Source organism: Castanea sativa, chromosome 5 (assembly GCF_040712315.1).
Source record: "Castanea sativa cultivar Marrone di Chiusa Pesio chromosome 5, ASM4071231v1".
Classification (NCBI taxonomy): Eukaryota; Viridiplantae; Streptophyta; class Magnoliopsida; order Fagales; family Fagaceae; genus Castanea; species Castanea sativa.
Genome location: NC_134017.1, coordinates 56,501,486 through 56,524,966, shown reverse-complemented (window position 1 = coordinate 56,524,966; position 23,481 = coordinate 56,501,486). Strand labels below are relative to the sequence as shown.

The window sequence follows — 23,481 nt, the reverse complement described above, 5'->3', positions numbered from 1 at the left end:
TTGAGTTAGCATAATACAATAGTTCACCCTACTGAAAAGTTAAGATTTACCACACACGATTATACATAACAGTTTAAAATAGCTTAATTTGATACTACCTCAATTTCCATCCAACAATCTACTTTGTTGCTAGTCGGGACACGCGTCCAAGTAGTTGGCACAAGTGGGCAGTAGACGTGGCTGAGGCAAAAAGTGCCCAACCACCTTTTGAATGTTTTTCTGCTCTCCCCAATCGGTTGGCCGCGTGCATTTAAGTCACATTCAATTTTCATGTTAGGTGGAAGACTCCATATTCGTGTAAGCAGCGTATTCCCACGCTTTTTACGCAAATTATTGGATGCTAGGGTTTCTTGAACTACATCATCTGCATATAGTAAACCACCATTACGAATGGAATTTCTAAGTTCACAATTACAGAAGTTACTATATATAGCTCAAATGCTCAAGTAACATGAATATGCTCTTGGTAAATGTGGACATTTTCATACTATATTATTACTTAATCTTTTTTTTCCATTCGTTTTGTTAATTTACTTATTACTCAGTACAATAAGTGAATTAACAAAGTTCATGTTTTCATAAATTGAAAAGAAGCAATGGGCAACCTATTGTTGTTATCTGAAGAACATAATAAAAACCATGTAAACGAACCATGGTAATAATTAATATTAATATTAAAGGAAATTTGTACACTAAAAATTCAAATTGTCCCTAGACATGTAAACTACCTGGGGGTTGCGTCTCATCATCATCACTTGCATCCCCTCTTGCCTGATCAGCCGCAAAGGCGGCGTCCAGCTCCTTCTGCACGCTCTGTCATGAATGTCCATTTCCTTCACCAACTTCAACAACCGTCAATCCACGATCCCTTCTCATTGATGTAGCCAACAACAGCATAATTATGTATCTAGTAATAAATATCAAACGTTACATTTGAAGACGTGTCCACTACTTGGGGGTTGTGTCCCATCAACACTTGCATCGGCTCTTGCCTACTCAGCAGTACAGGCGGCCTCCAACTCCTCCTCCCTCCTCTGTCTTAAACGTGACGATCCTTCGCCAACATGAACAAACTTCAATGGATGTTTCCTTCCCATTCCTGCGTTCAACAACTTTAGAACACAAAGAAAATGTTAATTATAGACAACAATCAATTGCTTACAATGCAAGTGAAAAACACAAAGTAAAATAACTCATTTTAATATCTAACAACATATACAAGCCACATATCGAAGTTTAAGAGCTTCTCTTTGCCAACACTTTAACAACGACGAAAGGAAACCCTAACACCACACGAACATATATCCAAGTTCATAACAAATGAATTTCAAATCCAATAGTGAGCAGGAGAATGAATTAGATGCATAATAAGTAAAAAATTTAAGGAATTAACAACATTAAGGTTTCATTAACAAAGAAATCAAATACTACACAGAGGCATTCCAACAAATTCATGATGGCATACATTTTCATTAATAACTGTAACATCCAAACACATAATACACCACTAAACTATTACACTACTCATCATCAGTGTACTCGTCCTCGTTGGCATCTTCATTGTTGGACTCATCGTCAATAAACTCACAATCGTCTAAGTTGTCCACTTCATGAAGATCTTTTTCAGCAATGATAGAGGCATCAATTGTCATTCCCTCTACATCATCCCGAGCCTAATCAAGGTTGTCACTCACAACCTCATTACTACTTACATTGTACGGAACATTCTCAGAAAAACTATATGTGTCATCCTCGTCACGTTGGGGACTAACACCGGCATCAAAGACATCCCTAGCTTTAGTTTTGACAACAACATACCAATCCTTCTACCTTTTGTCTTCCACATAAAAAAAACTTGTGTAGCTTGAGATGCCAAGACATACGGTTCATCTATTAATTCATCCCCACCATGTATGAAGTGTGTAAAGTTCACCATAGCAAACCCAAATTCATTAGTCTTATATCCTCTCCTATTTTGGTCATCAACCCATTTACACTTGAATAACACATGTTTGATATTCTTAGAATAATTCAACTCGATTATATCACTTAAAACACCATAGTATGTAATGCCACCATCAGTAGCGACACTAACTCCACTATTTTGCGTTTTTCTGTTTACCTCATCTTTTACACTCCTAAATTTTAAGCTATTTATGACATAATGCTTCAGCCGCTTTACATAATTATATGGCCATTTGGACAGTGCAGCAAGGGTATCACTAACTCCCTCCCTTTCCCTATCAGCACTAGTCAATGACATCACCTAATATATCAAAACAAAATTATTCATATCAGTACAAGTAACCATAGTGTTACAAGTTTAAGAAGTTGAAACTGTCATACGTACGTGACACCTAAACCAACTACAAAAGTTCTCCATGTGGTGCTTATATATAATGGCCTTGGATATACGATGGTGGCCTTTTCGGAGTTTGTCTTCCATCAATCTTTTGTGCATCCTGTGCAGGCAATTGTATTAGGGTTAATAGACCTAACGTACAATGGATTGATGTGCACTCATATTGGAATATGTAGTACTTACTCACGAAAGTGGTTGATGTTTTCAGAATTGAATAAAACATAGTGATGGGCTTGGGTCCACTCTTTATTACTTAGTGTCACGATTGAAACAACCCCTGTTGACTCCTCAATCGTCCTGGTCGGTCGATTGAATATAGTTTCAACTCCTTCCATATACCGTGAACAAAATGTTAAGCACTCCTCTACTATGTATCCTTTAGCAATAGACCCTTCTTGAGCAGCTCTATTTCGTACATATGACTTAAGGCGTCCGAGGTACCTATAAAGGAATATTAAGATTAATGATTGGCCATGGTTATTTGAACGCGCACATAAAGCTCATAGTTGATCAATAATATTACATACATCTTACCTCTCAATGGGATACATCCACTGGTAGTGCACTGGACCACCAATCTTGGCTTCAGCAGCTAAGTGCATGACTAAATGTACCATCACTATAAAGAAGGATGGAGGAAATATCTTTTCCAATTCACACAACGTCAATGCAATGTTTGCCTCAACAGTCACAATATCTGAAACACTAAGGGTTTTGGAACAAATTTCTCTAAAGAAGCAAGCTAACTTTATCAAAGGCCTAGTAACATGAGATGGCAAAGACCCGCGTAATGCTATGGGAAAAAATTGCTGCATCAAGATGTGATTATCATGACTCTTCAAACCAGAAATCTTGCATTTTTTCATATACACACGGTGTGAGATATTGGAAGCGTACCCATCAGGCACTGTTACATCCTTCAAAACTTGCAAGAAACCATCTCTCTCCAATGAACTCATATGAAAACAAGCGGGTGGTATAATATACTTATCATCACTTCTTCGTTGTAGGTGAAGTTGAGTCCTTATCCCCATGTCCGCCAAGTCAAGCTGTGCCTTGTAATTATCCTTTGTTTGATCCTTCAAGTTCAACAGTGTGCCAAGTATATTGTCCATCACATTCTTCTCTATATGTATCACATCAAGATTGTGTCGCAACTTGTGATCCTCCCAATAAGGCAAGGTGAACAATATACTTCTCTTCTTCCAACCACTTTGATCTGCCTCCCCTCTCTTTCTTTTATTGTAAGCAAGTTGACATTTCCTTCCCAGACAACGTCCAACTAAATGTTCAGTGTCCGGAATAATCTGTGACACGACTGGTGGTACAGGAGCCAATCGCGTATCATTAGATCCATCAAATAACATACCTTCTTCACGGAAATTGTGGTCAAGATCCAACCATCGCCTATGTCCCATGTAATAGAATTTATGGCCATTTTTTAAATACCGAGAGTCGATCTCCATGGCACAAGAAGGACACGCCAACCCACCTTTGGTACTCCAACCCGACAAATCTGCGTATGTAGGAAAATCATTTACAGTCCACATCAACGCTGCACACAATTGGAATATTTCTTTTGAAGATGCATCGTATGCCTGTACTCCAACATCCCATAACCCCCTTAGTTCTTCTACTAATGGTTGCAAGTACACATCTATAGCAAGCCCTGGTGAGGTAGGACAAGGAATAACCGTTGATAGAATCAAAGATGACCATTTCATGCACAGCCAAGGTGGGAGATTGTAGGGGACCAACATGACAGGCCATGTACTGTGACTAGTACTTATAATTCCAAAGGGGTTGAACCTATCCGCAGCTAATCCAAGTCTGACATTACGAGGGTCAGACGAGAATTCTAAATGCTTAGTGTCAAACATTTTCCATGCCTCGGAGTCAGCAGGATGCCGCATAACCCCATCATCTGTACGACCATTAACATGCCATTTCATAGAACTAGCCAAATCGGGTGAAAGAAATAGCCGTTGCAATCTTGGCTTTAAAGGGAACCACCGTAGGATCTTTGCAGCTTTCTTCTTTCCCTTATTGGATGAAGCATTTTTACTAGTAACAGATGCCTCATTTGTTTTCCACCTTGAAGCGGTACAACAAGGACACACGTTGAGGTTAACATTGTCCTTCCAAAATAACATGCAGTCATTGGGACAAGTATGAATCTTCTCATAACCCAAACCCAAGTCTCGAATTATCTTCTTAGCCTCATAATGGTCTTTTGGCAACTTGGCATCTGAAGGAAGTAAATCCTTCAAAACTTGAAGCAACATAGTAAATGACTTGTTCGTCCAATCACACAGAGTCTTCAATTGGAACAACACGACAATGGCTGAGAAAATGCTAAATTTTGTAAAACTTCATATAAAGGTTTGTCTACATCATCTATCATCTTGTAAAACTTATTGGCCTCATCATTCAGCCCTTCAGCCGCATGTTGCACAGTTGGACCTTCTTCCATTGGTTCGGGTTCCATTTCATGCGGGGGCCATAAATCGTGCAACATCCCCTGAAAATCACCATATTCATTTAGGGTTTCTTGCACATGAGAGCTCCCACATACGGTAGTTGTCGTGGCAGCCGCCGATTCCCCATGAAATTTCCAAAATTTGTAATTGTTAAGCATCTCCGAACCCCAACAATGATCACGTGCCACATTTGGCAGTACTGAAATCAAATTCACACATTTCACACAAGGACACAAGATCTTCCCATTGCGCACAGATAGAGAGGCAAATTCCACAAATTTTGCTACACCTTCAAAATATTCCCTTGAACCCCTCTTCTTGTCCATCCAACTTTTATCCATTGCAGCACAATATTTAAAGAATTTTACCTACACCAAGATTTGTTACTACGAAGGTAATAATTATTATATATAATATCATTTATGATTTGTTAAGAACAGACATACCCAAATATGCTTAAATTTTCTTAGAACACATAGCACTTATCGTAGATGCGTATCAGTGTGATAAGTTCTAAAAGTAGTTAAGCATAAGTGTTTTACAAAAATATATTAACAAATACCCAATTAATGTAATTGTAATAATTATTACATCCGTAATAATTTTTAACTCTGTCATACCATGATGCTTAAATACTTGGGTCATTGGTCAAAAGTGAGTTCAAAAAATTTTGGATGCAAGAGTGTGATGTTGGTTTCATACGAAATATGTGCTTCAAAATGACCTATATGAACGTAATCCATCAACAATGCCTAAATAAAGGACTCATGTTGTTTGCTTTCTGTTTTACATAGTGTCATCACAGAAGTAAATAATGCAATCACACCCAATGAATGAGAAAAAGTTGCAGGTGTTGAAAAGGAAAGTAGTTCATACCACTTGACTGTTCTCGTCTAACTCAAAGGAAAAAGCTCTTCCCCAACCTGCAATCCATAAAATTTCCATCACACATATTACTGTCAACAAGGGTTCATCCAATTCAAGCAGGTTTAACAAGAAAGGCTCTTTTGCATTTACAAATAGGAATGTGGTAGGTGTAATGTGCGTGTATGTGCATGTGTGTGTATATTAATATGTATATATATAGGACAATAATGTCTCTAACGGACCAATGGCCTTATGTCATTTTGCATCTTTTGGTGGGCCTTATGTCTCTACTAAGTTTAAGCATTCCTAGAACTACAACAACTTTCGGGGGTCCACAATAACTCCGGTGTATATTTATGTCTCTATTATACTACCATTGTACATATAAAAAGTGAAAGCCAAGCAAATGGTACTCCTAAAGTGGTTCTTTTTCTCACATGAAATATGATTAACATTCTCCTCCCATTTTCTATAAGTACCAATGGCATAATTTATAAGGCTACTTAAAATTCCATACTATAGATGAGTTTTCGAAAATAAGAGAGTAATAATCAATTTCTTGTTTTAATAATAGGGTTCATGACTTGGTGCCCATCCTTTGTTATTCAGTAGCCTTTGACTTGCTAATTAGTAAGCATTATAAACAAAAAACATGATCACATAATAACATGATTTTGGTTGCATTTAACAAAAAAAAACTAATGTAGAAAATTGAATGCATAAATGGTGTTTCACAGATGGGTATGTTGTTATTACTCCGTAAGTATTAAATGAGATGACAACAACATTTTGGTGAAGGCATGCTTTCTACACTCATTATCCACATAAAACCAAAGTCTTGTTCATTGGTTGAACAGATGTAATGCTTTGGTGAGTCTAAAGGGCTAAAACCTTAGTATTCTAAGTTCTGTACAACACTCCTTGAATGGCAAATCAATTACTATGAAACATATATTAAAATCCTCCCTTTTCCTTTTACTTTTATACTATTGGAATGTTACAAGTGCAATTTGTCATTGCGAAACTACAACTCACTTGATCAGGGTCCACCTGTTGCAAATTTGTCTCTTCAGCCTTACTATCAGAGTAATGAGAATGCTTAGTGTTCACGAGAGAGTAGGAGAAATTGAACAGCCTGCATTAAAAAGAAACGAATAGAAAAGTTAAATTCTAATTGCCTGCAGATATGCTTCTCTACCAGGCTATTACATGTGACTATTCATGAGATGACAATGAAGGAGAGATATGCTTGTCTACTGGCCTAAAGAAATTGACTTAAGAATCTCCATAACGATGCATTTGGGATTCATAAAGGAGAGAAGGACCTCCACACCTGAGTTTAGGTTAAGCAAGCTAGTTTATATCTATTTTCTACATAAGAGAGTTCACGATGTGCACAATCCATTATACTAGTACACTCACCACAAAGCAAGCCCTCATTATACAATTTTAATATTGCATTAGTCTCACATTGACTGTAAAAACTCCGAAAGTACATACATAGTAATATCTCTAGCAAAGATAAAATGCAAGAGAGGAGGGCAATTAACTCACAGTGCAGTTTAGTAAAGTTTATTTTACTTGAGCAGTGCAAAGTGCAATGCTCTTAAAGGTACTATCTAGTCCTCCAAGATATGGTAGGGGTAGGGTACTTCTTACTTCTTAAATGGGTGTGATTAAGAAGTGGGACAGTTTCTTTTTTCTCTTTACAACTTACATAAAATTCGTGGTGAGGACCATAAAATACACTTGATAATTATGACTTCCAATACAATACACATTTTCTTTACGAACCAATAATAGAGAGGATAATTTAAAAATATTGTAGATGATTCACACAATGTCATAAGGCCGTGTACGGATTTTATTCTTTTTAACAAAATACTACTTCACTTCTCAATATGAATTACTTGGAGGAAGCTTAATGTTACTTAAAATCAAAATATAACGAGGTAGACCAATCCATAATAATAGTAGTTATCATAATTATAATAATAACAATAATTATGAAAAAAAAATCCTGGTTTTTGATGATAATCTGTCTACTAATTCAAATTTATGTGGGCCCTGAAGGCCTCATCCACGTCCTTACTATTCAAGAAGGTGATAGCCAGCTTAAGCCCCTGTGCCAGCAATGACGAAAACAAGAAGAAGCTAAAAGAGAAAGACCCACAAAGATTGCTATTGTGAAGAGTGAGTTTACATTCAGTAGGCCATTGAAGGCTGTCACGTGTACACGTGCTGTTGCGGTTGTGATAGAATTTGATGTCACTCTGCTGTAGTCTTTTGGAGATTTGCAAAAAGAAAACATGTATATGAGCTATAGTCTTTGATTTTTTGTGATTAGAACAGGAAAAAAAATATTATGGGTTTTATCTGAATCAAAGTTAGAGAAAGAAAGAGAGAGAGAAAATATTCTATAACATATATTCCAAAGGCAATGACTCTATAACCCAAAACTATTTGCAGATATTGTGCTTGAGTGATGTTATCCTTATGACCTACCCTTAATAGATTCTCAAATTTCGTCAGCATGTATAAATAACGCAAACCAGGATCTATCTTTTTGCTATTTTATTTAGCTATTTTTTGTTGGAAGTAGCTTAGAAATCTATGCAATATTCTTTTCAGCTTAATAGATATTGCAGTATCCAGTTCTGCATGGCAATGTGAACTTAATTAAATATCTTTGTGGTGTTATAAAATTTCATTAGCGTATATATGTAAGACTTTGGATTTAATAATACGACAAATGGATACACACAAGGTCATGAGAGAGAGTGTGTGTGCGCGCATGTGAGTGAGTGCTCGTTTAGTAACGCGGTTTCAAAATACAACATTTTAAACTCTTTTTTTACTTATAACGTCATTTTTTTATAATTCGATAATTGAGATAGTTGAGATTTAAACGTTAGATTAATTTCTTCGTTAAAAACGCTAGGATGCATGTGCTAGTTAAGTTATAATGCTTTTGATGACCAAAAAAAAAAAAAAAACTGTAATGAACTATAGAAAAAGATGGCCACCCACGATGCAGACAATGCTAAAAGCAACAATAAATTTCACCTATCAATTGGAAATTAAAAGATTGCTGGTCAATCATTAGGCATGACATTAGAAAGTCATATGGTCAGCTTCTTCTTATCAAGCTAGCATGGTCCTACACACAAGATGATCCCCTTCTATCATTGAACTATAAAACAATCACAACAATATATAAGAACTATATATGATAATAATAATAATAATAATAATAATAATAATAATAATAATAATATAAAAACCTTAAGGATATTCCATTAACAAATCTCATTTCATCTTTCCACTAGTGGCGATTATTTAATTAGAGGAAAGTTGTGATTTTTATCAATCTTCTAGGCCTTAACCTCTTTATATATCAACACATTCATGCAGAAAATTTTGTTGCCTTCCATAAATCCAAAATTTCTAAAAGTTCTTTCTTTCCCTACCAATTACTTGCTCTTAATTTAGAGAAAAGAAGGTCATGAAATGCCATAGCCCTATAGGTGACAAACCTTTAACCAAAGCAAAGCACACTATATTAGTTTTTTGCTAATTTCTGAACAAACCCTATTCATTGACCAAAAATCTTGCATTATTGATTCTATATAAGATCATCACATTTAAAAAAAAAAAAGGTTCCAGTCAAAGATTCATTTTTATTCTGCAACATATGAATCTTTACGTGTTCATCAATATGTTCCAATATTTGCTTTGCTTTGCTTTACAGCTTTTTCTTGTACGAACTTTGAGTGACTAGCAAAGCACACAAAAATGTTGATATAAATCAAATTAGACTGCTTGCAAATTTCCATCTAAAACATAACAATTAGCGTCCAATAATTTTAGAATGCAGACAAATTAAAGATTCAATCGTGTAAGCAAAATCACAAGCAAAGACTGAGAGTCTCATATGTTGGGTCCAGTTTGCATAATTGAATATAAAGGTGTACCAATATTTTAGTACTTTGAATAGTTCTAAGGGACCCCTGTATCTCCTTGATATTTAATAATATACCATATGCTGCTCAAAAGTTTTTGCATGATTAACTGTAATGGAGTGATAAATTAAAATTTACATTCCTTTAGTCCGTGATTAATTCTATAGTATAAATTGTTGTTAATCTATAAAATTAAAAAAAAAAAAACCTTTTTTTGGATAAAACATTAATTAGTGACACCTTGTTTATTAATTTTAACTAAATATAGTATACATGTTCACAAATCAACCTAGGGTTACTTATATTAGAAAGATTGATTCACCTAGCTATATAATTAGCCTGAAATCAAGTTCAACTCAAAAGGACTGTGCAGTTAGCTAGGTTGTGAACCAATTAAGTTTGCCCATTTTTTTTCCTTATTTTTGTAGGCAGAATAAACTAATTCACTTAGAATATCTTAATTGATTTGCATTTTCCTTTTGTTGACACTATATATATATATATATATATATATATAGAGAGAGAGAGAGAGTGAGAGAGAGAGAGAGAGAGAGAGAGAGAGATTTCCTACATTGTTCCAATTAAACATCACTTAATTACAAAGGTCACAATGTACACCGTTAAAAATAATAAATAAATAAAATCTTAACAGTAAAATAAACTTTTCTTAAGCTTCTAGTTTTATATATCAATCCATGCACTTAAAAAAAGGAACAGATTAAAAATAAAAATAAAACCTCACATGTCACCTAGAATGGTCTGTGCCAATGGTTTGGGCTGCAACATGTTGGGTCTGGCATCAGTTTAGAAAGTTTATAATCATTCAACCATAGTGAATGTTAGTGGGGTACTTTTGTTTGAGTTACGAGAGTTCTTGAGTTGTTGGCTAGCTTGTTGCTATATATATAACACTATATGTTATATAATCATTTTGGTTTCAACCAAAGTACTGAAATGTACATCAATATGCAGAGACTAACCCACACGTTTCGCAAAACAAGATACAGTTTAAGCAAGATGCCACTTTCTTGGATGAGATCACAGCCATAGATTCGTAAGGCTGCCACATCATAACAAATAAAAAATTTTAGTCTAATATACCCCATCAAATTATTATATTTATTTTTCAATTCACAAACTTGAAACTGTGTATAAACATGAATAAAGCATTTAGATTGGGAAATTTTGGAGACAACCTTAATTATTGTATGGGCGCCAAACCTTGAGGGTCTCTACCTCCTATCACTATTGAACTCACTGGAGGGGGGGCGGGTCTGGCGAAGTGGCAGCCCCAGCACCCGCAGAAGCTAGCATATTTGCACCAAAATGATTAAAAAGAAAAATGTATGAAATTACAGAAAAATCTCATTGAATGAAATTACTAATAATCTCATTAATAGCATCTATTACAGAGACAAATTAGGAATTTGACAAGATCCTTAGAAATATTATTTACTGAGTTTGGTTTATTCTTGAGAATTTTGTTTACAGAAAATTAATTTGAAACAAGCTCATTTTAACATTTGAATATAGCTTGGGGATAATAATATATTAACATGCAATTGTTTCAATTTTTAAAAATAAAAATTTATGTTGTCAATTACTAATCTAACAGTTGCTCAAAATATCATAGAAGACTTTCATTCATGAAAATCAAAGTCCATTCTAAGAAATACCCTTTTGCCCCATCAAACAAACAAAGTGATCTTTTGAGTTTTGACAAAGAGATACATAAGAATAGAGTCACAGACACAGAGAATAACATGAAAAAAAAAAAAACTCTATAGTGTTTGTTTTTTTCAATGATATGAAGAAAAAAAAAATCGGAATTGATAAAAGGGAAAAAAAGCAGTGATGCCCAGTCCTTTTTTTTTTTTTTTTTTTGGTTTTTCCCAATTCCAAAAGAGAATGAATTAATAGAGAAAGTAATTGAGTTTGATCAAAGCATAGAAACAAATTTTAGAAACATATAGCAAACTATCAATTGAGAAGGAAAAAGATAGAGAAAAAGGTGGAAGATCAAAAAAATGAGGAGATTTTAAATTAAACAATTATATGGTAAAGCAGAACTTAAAAAAAAAATTTGCAACCAAAATTTGTTGATAAGTAATTTTATTACCGACCAAAACTAGACATTTACACCAAGGAAAATACTCAAAACAGAATCCAGCAATCATACTAATTGAGATCCAACATTTCTACAATCTGTTTTGTTATATACAATTTTGCAACAAGAACCCAAATGAAAAAAAAAAACTAAAATAATGCTCAGAAAAACAGACACTAACAACACAAACCCATTAGTCCCTGTTTGCATGCTAGAAAACACAAAACCCCACCAACCCATCAGATCCAAAGTAGTTATTTTTCATCAATATGAAAAGGGTTGTTCCTAAAAGTTGTAAAAATCAGAGACTAAGACAAGGGAAATGAAGAAGAAAAAAAAAACCCAACAAAGAGAAGGATGAATGGATGACTTACACTGTTACACACGTAGAGAGAACTCAGTGCAGGCAGAGGAGCACAGCTCTTCAGTTCAAAACCTGAAAAAAAAAAAAAAAATCAAAATGGGTCCTTAGAAAAATGATTGAAGCCAACGCCACATCACAAAACGAAAGAAAATGAAACCCGGCTTATTATATAATTGGTGTATAATAAAAAATGTGTTAATGTTTATTTTATATGAAAATGATGTTATTTCAATAATAATATACCAGCTTAACTGTTATGTAGAAGATTGTAAATTTTTTTTATGCGCATCAACTACTGTCCCGTATGTCTATCTTTCTGTCCCCTTTCGGATCATTTGAAGAGACACCAACAAATCTCTATTATTGAATGATAAAGCAAAATGGTGATTCTTTGATATGAAAAGTAACACCTTTTTTTTTTTTTTACTTCTTATATATGTAAGAGTAACTCAGTGGTTGAATAAAAAAGCCAATACTTTGCTACAATTTTCACTCGGATAAAGCATATGTGTCCTATTCTTAGCCGACCATAGGTACACCAATAAGCTTGGTAACTTACTTTTTAAACAGTGACTGAAAATGCCTAATACATGAGCATTTTGTTACACAACCCCCCCCCCCCCCCCCAACAACATTTATCGAAAAAAAGGCATTAGGGTTTGTTCCAATGAGCTCAAATGATAACATCTTTTATCATTGAATATCTTGAGTATTGAAAAAAAAAATAAAGCATTAAACAATCCTACCCATCGATGCTTAATATAAAAGAGAATCAAGTGTAACCACTTACATTAGTAATAAAAAACCAGAAAAATGTATGTATTATGGCATTTTATGACTAGACTTTGTTACTCATACTTGCCAGACTGAAAAATGCATAATTCATATATATATATATAAAACTTTGTGGCTAATACTTGCCCCATAGATCTAATAACACAATACTTTTCACAACTAAAGATGTGGTTTTATTGTAATTTTTGCATTATAAAAGTGGTATTAGTGATAAATTTAGATCATGCATGTGATATAGCTCTAATTACAAGGTAATTCTAAAAAGAAAGTAAAAATAATTGTATCTCTAGCGTTACTCATACTTGCCTAATCGAAAAATTAATGCATAAAACACAAGCATCTTTGTGATCAAACTTTATAATTCGTATTTGTTATGATTTAATTTTTTTTGGATGTGATTTAATTTTAATTGTCAAGAAGACATTAGGATCAATGTTAGTATATTCCTATCTTAGAAAGTCAAAATCGTGAACTGCAAAATTTTCTTCCTAAAATAAAAATTGAAAGGTAGGGGACAAAAACAAGTTGACTTGTGTTCAATGAGATCAAACTGTTTGATAACAGTAGAAGTTAAATTATCAAACTGGTCTTACAGATCTACTGGAGATCATTCAATTCTTTAAAGAATTACAATAGTGGATTACAGTGAACGAGTCCAAATTTCCATTAAGTAAAGACGGGCAATAAGACAAAGCCAGAGAAAAAACATTGAGAAAACTACATAAGCTGCACGTAAATAAACCAGTCGGCCCAAATAGGATTCTCACATAGAACAAAAACCCAAAATCTAAAAGTTACTTCATTTTTCTGGAAACCACAATAAAAATATAATTAACCAAATACCTAAATCTATCATTTGGAGAAGAAAAATTAAAATTCTCGCATCTGTTTCAGCAACTTATAAACCCCATACTATCAAATTCAATACAGAATCTCAATCAAAGGCACTGTCTTTAAGGTTTACAAACCAAATCGACCAAAAACAAAAGTGATTGGCACAAATTTTAGGGATGGATAGTACAATCAATGACAAACTTTTATAAACTTAACTAACCGATTTGCATAAGAAACTGAACAATCAGTGACCAATCACCAAAATACAGAAGAAATTAAAAAAAAAAAATGAAACATACCCTCATGGAGAAAAGGAAGCACTAGAAGCAATCTTGTCTGCGACTTCAGTGGTGCAGGAACAGAATACCCTCGTGGAGAATCCCTCAGGGGAGCGAGACCCAGATTAGAAAAAATTTACTGTTAGTCGAAACCCTAAACCCAAAATTGAAACCCTAAACCTAAAATCATAACCCTAAACGTAAAATCTCAACCTTACAATCACAAAATCGAAACCTTACAATCACAAAATCGAAACCCTAAACCTAAAATCAAAACCCTAAACCAAAAATCGAAACCCTAAAACAAAAATGGAAACCCTAAAACAAAAATCAAAACAATCAATTTAAAAAACTTACTGTTAGTCGGCCTTGTCAGTGTCTTGAGTGAGATTGAGAGTTGGAGAGAGAGAGGGAGAGACCCAAGGCAGTGCCAGTGTGTACGATCGGTGGTGGAGATTCGGTGCCTTAGGGGTTTTTATTTTATTTTTTTGAGGGTAAGGCTTTTTGCCGCCGCCTCGGACTTCAGTGCGGGTGAGGGTGGAGGCGGTGCCGCGGCGCTTGGTCTGGAGGTCAGTGACGATGCTTTGGTGAATGACGGAGCGGGCGGTGTTGGGTGGGGTGGACTTGAGTTCGAGTTGGGTCTCATCGATTTTGCTGCCGATGAAGGAGAGGACTGGGATGGTGGCGAGCTCAGAGGTGACCGAGAGTGGTTTGGTTTGGGTTTTGAGGGAATTGGGTTCGAAGGGCTTAGACAGAGCAAGGGCTTTTTTTTGGTAAGGAGATTTTTTCTTTCTAATTTATAGTAGGGTTTTTAGCCCCATTTTTTAAAACGCAGCTTCAGGGATTCTTGAAGTCGCGTTTAAAAAATGCAGCTTCAGGGGTGACTATGGCCACGTTTTTCAATAAACGCGGCTTTAAGACAGACCTAGAGCCGCGTTTTTAAAACGCGGCTTTAAGACATATATTAAAAAAAAAAAAAATTTCAGATGGGTCTGAAGTCGAGTTTTAAGAACGTGGCTTCAGCCCATTCCAGAAAAACACGGCTGGAGAACCAAAAAACACAGCTACAGACTTGGGCTTGGGCTGCGTTCAACACATGCGGCCATAAATCAAGTGTTGTGGGTGTGTTTCTCAGAAACGCGGCCCAACTAGGGTCTTAGGCCGCATTTTTGCAAACGTGGCTGAAAAAAAACGCGGCCTAAGACCTGCGTGTTTTGTAGTGTTATGAGGCTAATGGTTAACTTTGGCTATGCATTTCTTTAGTGGTTGTTTTGGTTTTATTTCAATGATTAGTAATATGCATTGAGAAGACTGTAACATTTTTTTTAATTATCAAGAAAAGCCTAATTTTTATTTTCCCAAAAGTTTCTTAAGAGATCATATGAGGCTTATGTAGGTCTATCGTGTGGAATTCATGATGTGTGTGGGTGCTTTTTGTTCTTTCATGGTTGAACAAAAATTTTTATATATGAATTAATGTTGTGATTGTAGGAGGCAAAATTTTAAGCCAATCATAAAATGTCACATCAAAATTTGGTGACGAATTCTAGATTAATATGTCATTAAATTAGATAAATCAAGTGTTGACATGTGTCATTTAAGATGATAATTGTCCTAATTAAATAAGATAAATATCTCAATTAAATTGGAATGATAATAGTTATCATTATCGTTATTAAAAAATAAATAAAAAATAGAGATAATTATCTACTAGGAGGTCAATCCCAAGTGGGACTTATCCTTTGAAACCACTATAAATAAAGGGCATACCTCCTCTCATTCTACACAATTTTTCTAAGACGTCAAAACTCTAGAGAAATTTTGCCTCAAGAACATACGAAGAACATTCAAAGAAGTTCTAATGGAATCAAGCTAGAAAGCCTTCATAAACTTCAACAAACCCCAAATCCTTGAAGCTCAACGATTCAAGTCTCTAAAGCCTCGAAGAATTTCAACCTAAAAGCCTTCACCGATCTTCATTAGATTCGGGTATCTAGTGGCGAACTCACCAACTCATAGCCCAAAGTTATTGGATCATTTCTTGTTGACTGTAAAGGACAAACCATGCCGTTCGGACCAACGTAATGTTCATTACATTACAAGTTGGAAGGTGTAATGTCTTAGCTATGGGAAACAATGAAACAACAATGTAATGACTTAGAACCTACCCTTAGGTCGATCCTAGTTAAAATTGCATTGCATGTTGTGTGTGTTTGTTTGTTTGTTTGGTTGATTGATTGATGTGGATGGGGACTTAGTTTTGATTAACCTGACCAAGCCTGTCATTAGGGGAGAATTTGGTCGAGATCTGAAGGAAGGCTGTAAAGAGAACCTAAGCCCAACACTCAAGCTAGTAGCTCTAGTTCCAAGCCCATCACTCCCATTACGGTACTAAAGCTTGTAAGCATAGAAGATACTCCGCTGCTGCAACATCGCAATCCCATATTCGACTATAAGACACTTCAAACCCCAATCAAACAACCCAATACCTACAAATGGGGGGAGACACTTTGAATCCCAATCGAATGGCCCAATATCCACAAATGGGGGAAGACACTTCAAACCCCAAGACACTGACCTGAACGACCCAACAAAAATTGTCCAAATCATAAAGGGGGGAGACACTTTAAACCCCACATTTGGGGACTGACAAGCCCACATATATGGAGATTGATGATGATGGCATGGACTACATCGATGAAGATCCCACGGTACCGATGCTGAGGGATGAAGGAACTCACTGGGAGATGCCTGCCATCATTGAAGCCACAATTGAGTTGAAGAACTGGGCATGGGAGGGAGCCGCCTTAGAGGACTCCTTGAAGAAGATCAAGATTGTCAAGTCAGTCACTCTTACCAAGAAGATCAAGACCGTCAAGCCAGTCACCCTTGTCAAGAAGATTGTTTCTATCCCTATTGAGTCTATTTCTGCTAGTATTTCTATTCCTGTTAAGTCTGTTTGTGATAGTTTTCCAGTCGAGTCTGATTTTGTTAAGTCTATTGAGTCTGTTGAGAACTCTTTTCCTTTTAATATGATTTCTGATTCCGCTTATTTGTTGGCTTTGAATGTTTTTATTTATGAAATTGGTAAAGAAACTCTTAATAATAAGGAATTAAAACATGGACACCTAGAACCCATAAAAGAAGAAACCTAACCCATTAACTTGGGAATTGATGATGAACCTAAAATGATACAAGTGGGCAGTACTCTAACCATTTCAGAGAAAGACACATTAGTGGCACTCTTGATAGAGTTCAAAGAGGTCTTTGCCTGGTCGTATAAAGACATGCCTGGGATTGATACAGATATTTTACAACATTACATTCCAATAGATCCAACCATGAAGCCGGTCAAGCAGAAGTTGAGAAGAATGAAGGTAGAATGGACTCTCAAGATCAAGGAAGAAGTGGAGAAACAGTAAAATGCAGGATTCCTGAGGGTGGTCAACTATCCAGAATAGTTAGCTAATGTGGTTCTAGTACCAAAGTAGGATGGGAAGGTCAAAATGTGTGTAGATTTTGAAGATCTGAATAAGGCCAGCTCAAAAGACGACTTTCCTTTGCCTCATATAGACATCCTAATTGACAATACCGTAGGTTATGCTTTGCTATCATTTATGGATGGATTTTCAGGGTACAATCAGATTAAGATTGTACATTTTTAGACCACTGTAAAACTAGATTATTTAACCTAATTAATTAACTAAGTGAATAAATAGGTTTTTTATTCAGATCTAGGTTAAAACAATAACAATCATAACATGCAAAGTAGGGAAAATATAAAGAACACAATGATATGATGACTTAGGAAAACCAAACCGGTAAAAATCCTGGGGATGATTTAACCTAGCTATCCTGAAGGTAAAACAGAATCTACTATGAAAGAATTGAAGTTTACACAATAGCGACTTAGACCACTAACATCCTATTGCTACCTCGAGTAGGAAACTTACTACCATGACCATGTGACAGCTCCGAGTCCACGGACTACTTCTTTCTTGGATTCCCAGCAAGCACAAGCACTCCCGCTTGTATATCTTTAAGCTCTTGAATGCAGCAACTGAATTATCATCAAGTTCCTGACATAATCTTGATTCTTGATAACCCTAAGTATATGTGAAGGCAAACACCTTTAGATCTCACAAGAGATTCACATACACAGCAACAACAACAACAAAGACTCTAGAGAGTTTTTGGGTACAAACCTTAGGTACAAAAAGAGGCACTCTCTTCTCTCCTTTAGAAGCCTTTAAAAACATGCTTAGGGTTTCTTTTCTATAGTGGGAGAAGTAGATCAGAAACCCTAATCCTTAATATGCTTGGGCTGAGTTGGAAAAATCTGCACATCTGCACGACTTTTGATCGGTTGAGTCTAATTCTCGATCGATCGAGCCAGGCAGAATTGCACAGTAAATTCTGCAGCAACTCGATTCCAACTTTACATAAAAGACACATACTTTGAGTAGTCTAAACAAGACTAAAACATTTTGATCATGGTTTACCAACATTACAAATTAGTGTTCTAATACATTTAAACCTAACGGTCTTAGAACCTAACAAACTCCCCCTTTGACAATCCGTGACAAAACACAAACACAACAAAATGCTCAAAGTTTACATATAAACAGCCCAATATAACAAATTAAACCTAACTACTATCCATCAGTTGCAAGTGTAGACAGCAGCACGACTGAATCAACATGTATATTCCTGTAACACTTAACAAATACATAAACACATGTGTGGAAGAAAGACAAAAAAACAGTAAAACAACAAATATGCAAACTAACTCTCCTCCTAAGTTAGATACATCAAAAAAAAAAAAATTATTTTCTCCCATTTCAAAAACAATTTCAACTCCCCTTAAACAAAACAAACAGGATTCCCACATTTCAACTATTTCTCCCCCATTTTGTCACGTATTGACAAAGACAACTCAATCAAAGAGTAAACATACACAACAAAGGTCAAGAGAAAATAGAGAATTAAGGGAAAACAAAACAATTCAACTCTATAGAAAGTAGAGACAACTCACCCCTAAAGGTTAAAAACAAGCTTCTCCCCCTATAAAAATAGGAAAAACAAAACAAGTTTGGGAAAAACAGTTTTGGGGAAAATATAGGTCGTGGGGAAAAATAAAAAGACACAAACCAAACTAAAAAAAATTGAGGATTCAAATGAAGAAAAATATTATCTCTTTCAATATATGCAAACTTGACACTATGTGACTCATAAACAGTTGCATGAGTAGAGAAAATATTTTCACATTGATTATCCAAAAAAATATTTATACTAAAATTATCTCTTAAGAAATTGATTATCTCTTAAAAAATTGATTATCTCTTAAGAAAAAATTTTTCTGTAGTTCACACAAGAAAAAAATAGCATATACTAAAATGTACAAATGACTCAAAATTAATCAATCAATTTTTAAATTAAGTTGAGTACCCAATTTAGCAAAGTGTATGCATGGTATGTGTGAAAAAAATGAGAGATATGATTGTAAAACTGCAAGATGGATACAGAAAATAATGCAATGCATGTGAATCCTAAACACAAATGATGCATGAAAAAAAATATGGTCAAATACTTAAAAACTGAAAACTTTTCAGTTTCGATCAATCGAGCATCGATCGAATACCAATCGAGCCAAGTAGAAGCTAACCAAAAATTTTAATGCGTTTTCGATCGGTCGAGAGACAGTTTCGATCAATTGAAAATTTGAAAAAATCAAATTTTTGAAAAACAGAGCAATTTTTTTGCAGAAACTCCTCAAAGCATTGTATTTTATGAATGAAATGCATAAGTATGAGATCAAAATTTTTTCAAAAACACTTTTATTCAGCCCAGATCTTCCAAAAACAAGATTTTCACACTTTTTGTCCTCAAAAAACAATCAATGAACATATTTTGTATCAAACACCATAGAAAACATAATCTTGGATGGCCATAACAAGATCACACACAATATCATGTACTAAGTTTAACAAAGACTAACTTGTGTTGTGTGTGCAACTAGCAAAAGCTTAAGATACATGTGTGGTGATATGTAGATAGTAATCAAACACAATTTCTACAAAATCCATCACATAAATTTAAAAGAGACTATCCCTTAAAGAGTTACATCATATAACTCCCACATCTCCTGAAAAACAAACTTGCAATCATGTAAGTTTCTTGATTTGCCTCATAATGTACACACCAATTTTATTTAATCAGAAACTTATTAAGAAAAAATCCAGGATAATGTACACACCAATTTTATTTGACTGATTTAATTATAGTCCAATAATGTACACACCAATTTTAGCAATTAAACCGAGGCTACACCTTATGCTCTTTTTGTGCATGTGCTACACTTTCTCGAGCACAAAATCATATGATATGCACTAAAGTGTTCATGATTGGTTAGTAAACAGTGGTGAAATGGTTATTTATGCTTTTTTCATTAAGATCAAGTCCGACAATCAAAGGCATGTGATTTCAAGATCAAGACTAAGTGATCAAAAACTATAAACATCTTCCCACACAACATGCACTACAAAGCTCAAACTAGTAAAGTGCAATAAAATAAGCTCATCCAAGCTAAACAAGGTACATAAACATGTTATGTAAATATAATATGGCCAACCTCAATTACATATCCATGATGTGTAATACAAAAGAAATAATTTTTTTTTTTGGTTTAAAAAAAATTGATGACCAAAACTAAAAAGCACACAATATGCTAAATGTTTAAAAATGCAAATGCAATACATGAAAGTGCAAAACTAAGCTATAGAGGGTACACAAACAAGAAATATCAATTTCTTAATTAACCCATGAGTGCATGTACAAACTCGTACATGCTCACACAAAATTAGAAATAGCTTAGCACTTATATAACACAAACTATTCAAGTTTCTCCACAATGTCAAGCATGTTCTAAATCAAGAATAAGATATTATAATTCATGTAATTCTCAGATAAATAAATCTAGACGCAAAATAAAATATTTTTGTCTTTTTGAAAATTTTCAATATTTTTGGATTTTTGAATAATCAAAACAACCTAAGAAAATAAAACAACCAAAAAGAAAAAGAAAAAAAATGTCCACAAATAATTGAAAGAATTAAATCAAGGACAAGTAAACAACACTCACCTTAGAGAATCTTTTCTCACCCATATAGCACGAGTCTTTGGCTTTGTAGGTGAAAATTCATGAGAAGCAGAGTGTATTTGAGGGATTACACCAATCTTTAGAGAAAGACTAAAATCCTGTAATTTCCTTTCACAAGCCAACAAGCTTAAATTTTTCAAAAGCATATGAAACAATTTATATGGACTTATGACAGGAGAAATATCATCACATATCCTAGATTGAAATATAGAATGTTTAAATTTCAATTTATGACAATTAGGACGTATGTGACCGGAGACACCACAAAAGTGACAAACAGGAACAAATTTAAGAACACCAGTATTCCTAATAGCAAATCTAGTCTCAGATTTTGGTTTTTGCCTCAACAAAGAACAATTTGGTCTAATATGACCAACAACACCATAAAAGGTGACAGGTAGGCACAAAAACAGACTTCTTTTGCACACTAGCAGTAGGTTTAGACATAGGTTTAGAAACTTCAGCGTCTACATCAGAATTTTTACCTTTGTCTAACCTAGCAAAACAAACATTTCCTTTATTATTCCTTTTGAAAGGAGCGATATAAACTTTCTCAGTTTTAGGCTTAAGAGAAACAGAAACACTTCTGTTATCAACAGCAAGCTTGGTACTAGTCAAATTTTCAATTTTAGCTTTACATTCAATTAACTCTTGTTCCAAGCTTTTCATCTTCTCATCTTGAGAGGAAATTTGATTTCTCAAAAATTCATTCTTTTTATTAGATTCATCTAATCTAACAACTAATTCCTCTTTTTCAAGATTAGCCAATTTTAACTCTTCCTTGAATTGCTTAGCAATTTTCAAATTTTAGATAATTTCGTACGAAGAGTTTCAAAAGCATCAAAAAGATCAACAAAAACAACAATGTCCTTTTTATTCATATCATTACAAACATGAGTAGAAAGACACTTCAAATTATCCATGACAACAAGGGTCAAGGATCAGCTCAGAGATCAAAAGATCTACAACAAAAGAGCTACCCGCTTTGATACCACTTGTACGTTTTTAGACCTTGTAAAACTAGATTGTTTAACCTAATTAATTAACCAAGTGAATACTTAGGTTTATTATTTAGATCTAGGTTAAAACAATAACAATCATAACACGCAAAGCAACGGAAATATAAAGAACACAATGATATCCTCAAGGTAAAACCAAATCGGTAAAAAACCTGAGGAGGATTTAACCTAGCTATCCTCAAGGTAAAACAGAATCCACTATGAAAGAATTGAAGTTTACACAATAGCGACTTAGACCACTAACATCCTATTGCTACATCGAGTAGGAAACTTACTACCACGACCACGTGACAGCTCCGAGTCTACGGACTACTTCTTTCTTGGATTCCCAGCAAGCACAAGCACTCCCGCTTGTATATCTTTAAGCTCTTGAATGTAGCAACTGAATGATCTTCAAGTTCTTGACATAATCTTGATTCTTGATAACCTTAAGTATATGTGAAGGCAAACACCTCTAGATCTCACAAGAGATTCATATACATAGCAACAACAACAACAAAGACTCTAGAGAGTTTTCGGGTACAAACCCTAGATACAAAAAAAGGAACTCTCTTCTCTCCCTTAGAAGCCTTTAAAAACGTGCTTAGGGTTTCCTTTATATAGTGGGAGAAGTAGATCAAAAATCCTAATCCTTAATGGGCTTGGGCTGAGTTGGAAAAATCTGTAGAAAAACCGTTTGTACGACTTTCGATCGGTCGAGTCTAATTCTCGATCGATCAAGCCTGGCAGAATTGCACTGTAAATTCTGTAGCAACTTGATTCCAACTTTACATAAAAGACACATACTTTGAGTAGTCTAAACAAGACTAAAACGTTTTGATCATGGTTTGCCAACATTACAAATTAGTGTTCTAATACATTCAAACCTAAAGGTCTTAGAACCTAACAAAGATGGCTCTAGAAGATATGGAGAAGACCTCCTTTATTACACCATGGGGGATATATTGTTACAAGGTCATGCCATTTGGCCTTAAAAATGTTGGTGCTACTTACCAACGTGTAGTCACCACTTTGTTGCATGACTTGATCGATAAAGAAGTAGAGGTTTATGTCAATGACATGATAGTCAAGTCCAAAGACCGCGAAGGACATATACTGGCATTGAGGAAGTTCTTTGAAAGATTCTGGTTCTATAAGTTACTATTGAATCCAAAGAAATGCATTTTCGGAGTCACATTTTGAAAATTGCTAGGGTTTATGGTAAGCCAGAGGGGAATAGAAGTTGATCCAAACAAAATCAAAGCCATTGTAGCG

The 23,481-nt window shown here is 34.8% G+C and overlaps 1 long non-coding RNA gene across 2 annotated transcripts; it reads right to left on the bottom strand.

Annotated features, from left to right (window-relative positions):
* Positions 1-961: 961 nt before the first annotated feature.
* LOC142633343 (uncharacterized) lies at positions 962-10,683 on the bottom strand. Of its 2 annotated transcripts, XR_012843887.1 has the most exons (5): positions 10,652-10,683; positions 7,913-7,992; positions 6,745-6,844; positions 5,719-5,765; positions 962-1,112 (listed from the first exon to the last, which is right to left on the bottom strand). It is a non-coding gene; the product is annotated as an uncharacterized LOC142633343 (long non-coding RNA). The 2 variants fall into 2 exon arrangements; XR_012843886.1 differs by lacking the exon at positions 10,652-10,683 and having other exon boundaries at positions 7,913-8,006.
* Positions 10,684-23,481: the final 12,798 nt, after the last annotated feature.